Source organism: Pteropus vampyrus, unplaced genomic scaffold (genome assembly GCF_000151845.1).
Source record: "Pteropus vampyrus isolate Shadow unplaced genomic scaffold, Pvam_2.0 Scaffold44, whole genome shotgun sequence".
Lineage (NCBI taxonomy): Eukaryota > Metazoa > Chordata > Mammalia > Chiroptera > Pteropodidae > Pteropus > Pteropus vampyrus.
This window is the reverse complement of record NW_011888825.1, coordinates 1,175,119-1,180,743: the sequence shown is the minus strand read 5'-3', so window position 1 is coordinate 1,180,743 and position 5,625 is coordinate 1,175,119. Positions and strand designations below refer to the sequence as shown.

The window sequence follows — 5,625 nt, the reverse complement described above, 5'->3', positions numbered from 1 at the left end:
CCAATAAATTTGACAAAAGAAGAAATGGACAAATTGCTTGACAAATTACAACTTACCAAAATTGACACAAGATGAAATTGAAAAATCTATATCATTTTATCTATTAAGGAAATTAAGGAGATTCATTGCCAAAACCCTTCCCATAAAGAAAACATTAAGAAAGAAATAATACCAAACTTACACGGACTTTCATAAAATCGAAGAAACACTTGACAATTCATTTTATGAGGCCAGAAATACACTGACACAAAAACTCAACAAAGACATTATAAGTAGATAGATAGATAGATAGATAGATAGATAGATAGATAGATAGATAGATAGATAGATAGATGATAGAAGATAGATCGGAATCCAGATCTCAGTATCTTAATTCAACAAGACTTTTATTTCTTATTATGCTACATATCTAAAATAGGTCATCAGGAGGCTTTGCTAATCATAGACGCTCAGGGACCAGACTGATGAAACTTTCTTTCATCTCATCATGTGCTCCCCTTATGATTAAAGCAGAGAACAGAGACATAGGGAATCGCACACTGATTTTGAAAGCTTCTGCCATGGACATGTGTCACCTACGCTCATGTTCATAACCATGTCCCAAGATGGTGAAGTCCTACACGTTCCTGGAATGAAAGGAAAATGGATAATGATTATCTCAGGAGTCATAGATGTATATATAGTAACAGAAGAGCCTACATATGTAAGATGAATGACCTGCCCAGTGAGAGTACAGAGTAGGCAACAAGGAGGCCCTGGTGCCTTGCCTTAAGAAATTCCACCAGCCTGAGAGATGGGCATGAAGGACGCTGAGATAGAGGAAATGGGGGAGGGGAGACTCGGTGAATTCATAAAAGGATTGATCAACTATATCTAATGTGATTGAGGGGTCATGCAAGATGAGGATGCGAACAACTAGGATGTCACTGGTACCAGAATGAGAAGTATGTCTGTGGCATGATGGAGTTAGAAGCCAGAGGAGTAAGAACTGAGTGTGAAGTGAAGAAAGGAAAACGGAATATAATGCCCTTTAAAGAAAGTGATTGTGAAAGAGAAAAAGGCAGTAAGTGGAAGTGTCCAGAGAGGATCTTTTTGTTACTTCAATGGGAGAGCCTAGAGAATCTTTAAATGTTGATGTGAAAGATATAGTTTGGAGGAAGTGGTTCAATATATGAGAAAGGAATCAGATCTTGGAAGGCAGGACCTGAAAGTTGGAAGTGAAGGATGCCGTGAGGAAGCATGGGGATTGTGGATCGTTGAGCTGTTGTGAGTGGAGACAAGTAGGCAAAGGAAGCCAGAAGGAAAGGGAGGAGAATGGAGCAAATGCAAAGTGAGGCAGAGATTCTGAGAGGAAGGGAACCTACAGTAGTCTAGCTGGTCCCTGAGGCTGCTTCCCTTCTGACTTCCACTCCAAGTCTGGACCTTCTGTGTCCTTACAACTCCCATTTTATTGAAAATATTTCGTTCATTCAATAAATATTTACGGAGCATCTGCTACGCACCAAGTCTGGTCTTGAGCACTGTAGGTAGAACATGACAGATGCCGTTCTTGTCCTTGGGATCTGTTTCTGCATCCATCCAAAGAAGCCGAGTGGCCCAACCTCTTTGGCTGGGCAAGCGCCCTCAGTTTGGACTGATTTATTGAAAAGCAACAAAGAGATACCACAGACATGGGGGTCAGAGCAAAGAGGACTTCTCATTATGGAAAGGGGAATAAGGCTTGTCATCTGGAATGGCTGGGGACTTTGGGTGGGTGGGGGGCATCCAGATCTGTCTCTGAAGCAACTCGATACAGAGAATCACTCTGTGCCTTGAGAACGCTGTGATATGCGCCTGATTGTGGTTGGCAGTATGTGTGTGAAGAGAGACAGACCAACAGAAGTGACGCTCTCCTAGGAAGCGTGCTCATTCTGGTTTTTTTGTTATTGTTTTTTACTTTTTGTTGTAGAAATTTTTAAACATATATAAAAGTTAAGAGAATAGTACTGTGAACCTCCATCACCCACTATTCTCACTTCTACTGGCCCCTTCCTCCTCCAAAAACTTCTGACTTCTCCATGACTCCCATTTGGCAAATAGTTTTATACTTTCTCATGAAATCTTAATTTTAGCTTCTTTTGAAACCAGCACTATTTCTAGGCTTTTCTGTTATGTGTGTCAATAAATTTCTATATTTCAGTTTAAAGTGAATTTTTATATCTCATAATGGAAAAAATCCTATCTAATATAGAGACATAAGAATCTTGTCTAATAAAGAGAATATAGAGTTAAGACCCACCCAAACTTATCTGCCTGTCACCCTGAGCCTAACTACCATTTCAAGGGCATCCACGCTGTGTTAGTTATCTAAGGTTGCCTAATAAATAACACAAAACTAGTAACTATGGTAATCAGCCTCCAAGATGGCCCTTAAAACTTCGCCTCCTGATATTTGTATTTTTAGGCGAGGCAACCCTTGGTTGACCTCACAGATTGCAAGGACCTTGTCAGTTTACAATCTCTTATTTTTTTTATTATTATTTTTTTTTACGCCTACAGCACCTGGTCTTCCTACGTGGTCTCCCATCCAAGTACAAACCAGGCCCAACCCTGCTTAGCTTCTGAGATAAGACGGTATTGGGCTTATTCAGGTTAGCATGGCCGTAGACCACCTCCTAGTATTCTTGCCGGAGTGTCATTTCCTACTTGTCTTATTCTGTAAAACAAACAGAACATATTTGAAATGACAATGTGTGACTTCCAAGCTAGGTCACAAGAGACATTGCGCTTTGCTCCTTGCTCCCCCTGGACATATCCTGCTGCTTTGTGATGTCTGGGTGAGCACACAGGAGGGTGCCTGTCTTGCCCTGGGGAGCCAGGAAGGGCTTCCTAGCGGAAGCAATGACTAAATTGAGTCCTAAAATTTATCCTCCCCCTCTGAATATTCAGTGGACAAAGCTCTCTGAAGGCATGTTGACAGATGAGGACACTCACTTCCTTTTAAAACAGGCTCTCGTGCTTCCAGGATGTCAGGGGACACATCTAGTCAATATATACACCCTGGAGGGAAGAAAGCCAGACAAGGCCCCCCAACCCTATTTCCCTGCTGGATCGCACCACAGCATTTTCTCAGGGATCTCCTGCAGCCAGTGCCCCAGCCTCTGTGGTCAGCTCAGAGAAGTGGAGCTAAAGGGGCCACAGTTCCTACAGGCAAGGACAATGGGGAAGTCTGATGGAGAGAGGGTGTTGGCCCCGTGCAAAGACACAGATATACACTTCCTGAGCTGAGTTGTTGGTTGGGGAAGGCTGAGCTAGAAAGCCTATGCTTGCCTGACCCCCACACCTTTGCTGACCAGCTGTCTCCATTCCTATCTGTTCTCTTTCCAAAATGGGAGCTCAGAGCATGCTAGAATGTCCCTCCCCTTCCAACAACAACTCCTGGCTCTCCCTCCCACACACTTCCCACTCCCACAGCCCACCCCTTCCTGGCAAGGTGCCTTCACCTGGCCTGCCTTCTCTCCCTGGGCTCATTCTTACTTCGTTGTTCTTCTTTTCTTCCCTTTTGCTTGTGTGTTGTAGCAATGCATGTACATGAACGTGTATTTCTGTGCACATTCGTAAGAGTGTGTATGTGTCTGTGTATACCACAGTATATTGGCGTATGTGCCCGAGCTGGCAATTGCTCAGGACCAGGGGCTCCGATGTGATAGGAGGCTGCAGAGGTCCTGACCCTTTAGCACTTCCTGGAAAAGGCCTCCCTATTCTGGCCCCTCCCTACCTCCCAGTCTCATATCTCACTACACCAACATGGAACTCACCCACCCCCTCACTCTCTTTCCTCAGCCTAGGGTTTCTATTCCTAATCCTTATCCACTATTAGGCAAACTACTGCGTGTACTTTAAGCTTGGCTCTAGTGTCACCTCCTCCCGGGAGCCTCCTTGAGTCCCTGAGTCTTGGCTGGGTACTCCCTACAGCAGTGGGCAGTGCCTCATCTCTCTCCCAGGGCTAGCTGCTTGTTGGTCATCTTCCCCCAGCTTCTGGCACAGTGCCTGGCCCAGAATGGTAACTCACTGCAGGGGTTAATGCAGCCACGGGTCTGGCTGCTGGGGCAGGGCAAGGGGAGAAAGACAAAATTTGGAGAGGGAATTATATATAATAATTTATCACCCCCACTCCCCACCCCAGCTAAGCAATCTACACTGACTCTTTCTCCTGGTGGGAATTGCAGGTATGTTGGCGAACGTGGGTTAACTTTGTTCTTGGAATTGGGGGTAAATTGTGCCCTCCACCCTATTACCCACATACACACTGGCACCACACCGGGCCGCTTTCTGAAAAGAACGTGAGCTATCATTCTACATTTCTAATCTTCCTGGTTTAAGGCCACGGTCAAACATACTCGCAGCTCTGACCCTCGCTAATCATCCTCCACACCTCAAACACACGTTAAAGTCAGTCTGGACGGGAGCTTGTGGTGGAAGACATTGAACCCGGGGAGGCCCCACAGAGGACCCGCCTCTTCAGCCATCCCCTTGCTCCCCAAGCCAATCACTGAGCACCTTTGGTTTCCGGAGCAAGGGTTGGGGGCGGGGGCAGAGAGCGGGGCTGCAAGAGGTTTCAAGCCAGGCAGGCTGCATGCTCTGGGGGCTGACGCAACTAGAGAATTTGGCTTCTTTTTATCACATATATCATTTTGCCATATATGGTCACCGAGAGCTACTGGCAACGAGACTTGGGCCCAGATGGTGGGCTCCCAGAGTGCAATGAGCTACATACCAGCCTAGAACAAACAGACCATCGCTCACTCCGCAGGACAGGTGGGTGGGCCAAGAGAGGGGTTATATATAGTTCTGGTCACATTCCTTCACTAATGCATGTTGGCCCCCAAATGCACAAACAATCTCCATTTCTGGCTCTTTTTACTGAATTTGCTAATTGCTATTCTTCTATAACCAAGGGAATGAAAAAAATTCCAGGAGGAATGTGGGGGAAGAGATCTGCTGGCCGTTATTTCCCTTCCTTGATCCTCCCCTCCTCCCACCCCCTTTTCCCTTCCTCTCTCTATTGCCCCTGACGTCTTTCCCATCCTGGCTACCCCCAGCGGGCCTCTTCTGCTGACTCTCTTCCATTCTCCCCTTGCCTTTCATCTCTTTCTTCCCTGCATACCTCCAGGCCAGGCAAAGCTGGCCTGTTGCAAATGATCCCTGAGGCTGGGCAGGATTCAGAGAGGTAGAGTCACAGCAAACAAGATCCCCAGCTCCCAGAACCTGTCTTTGCAAAATATTGAGGTTCACCCTCCCTACCTGGCCTGACCGAGCAAGAGATGCTGCCCCAGCCTGCCCAGGATCCTGAAGGCAGCAAAAATGGCAGCACAGGAAGCTAATCCTGGAAATAACAACAGACCTGAATAAATATTGGTGATCCCCAAAAGCCATTGTCGGAACCTCACTTTCTGTCTGCAGCCTGAGGCAGTCAAAATTTCCAAGGCTTATCACCTGTAGAATCAAGTAGCTCTGAAAATGGATCGTGCTGGAGCATCAGGCAAGACAAACTCTGAGAGGAAACTTTAGGTCATGCAGAGAAATGCTCTTGGCACACTCCTTGATTTTGACACAAGCAGCATGGTGTTCCCCCCTGCCCTCCAT

The 5,625-nt window shown here is 46.2% G+C and overlaps 1 pseudogene; it reads right to left on the bottom strand.

Moving 5' to 3' along the window:
• Positions 1 to 2,529: 2,529 nt before the first annotated feature.
• Positions 2,530 to 2,648, bottom strand: LOC111738935 (annotated as a pseudogene).
• Between the last annotated feature and the right edge of the window lie 2,977 nt (positions 2,649 to 5,625).